Genomic DNA, 640 nt, shown 5'->3' with positions numbered 1-640 from the left:
TCTAACTTAAAAAAATATAAAAACTAATAGAATAATTAAACCTTAAATTATTTCATCTATAAATTTTTAAATATTATTAGTCATTTTCATTCTTTTAAATTCTAGTTGCTTAATGAGTTAGCATTAGACTTGCTAGAAAGGTGGTGGAAAAAGGGTATACAATATTTAGAAACAAAGAAATATAATGTGGCGTTCATGAAAAATTGACTTAAAAGTAAAATGTCATGATGCTTACAAGATTCAGTTATCTAACCGTTATCCTCTTATTTTGTTACCAATATTGTTAGTTGCAATTTGCAAATCTTGAAATAGATGTATTTGCATCTTTTAGCGTTTATATAAAATAAAATACAAAGAATTACTAATATTAGTTCGGATGTATTTAACTATTACTAATGTTTGCATTTTCAATTTTTCTTACTCTATTATACTAATTTAATTTTTTTAAATGTATTAACATAGTCCCTAATTTTTTCATCGATTTAATCCTTAAAAAAACCATATATAATTTCCCTTATTTGATGTCACATATATTCTTAATAAGCTAAATATATTAATTTTTAATCAATCCAAAAAGTAAAAACGATAGTTATTTTAAAATAGAAGAAGTAATAAAAATTTATTTGGAAATCAAATTATA

This window comes from Arachis ipaensis, chromosome B03 (genome assembly GCF_000816755.2).
Source record: "Arachis ipaensis cultivar K30076 chromosome B03, Araip1.1, whole genome shotgun sequence".
In the NCBI taxonomy this organism is placed as follows: Eukaryota; Viridiplantae; Streptophyta; class Magnoliopsida; order Fabales; family Fabaceae; genus Arachis; species Arachis ipaensis.
This window is presented reverse-complemented; position numbering follows the sequence as displayed.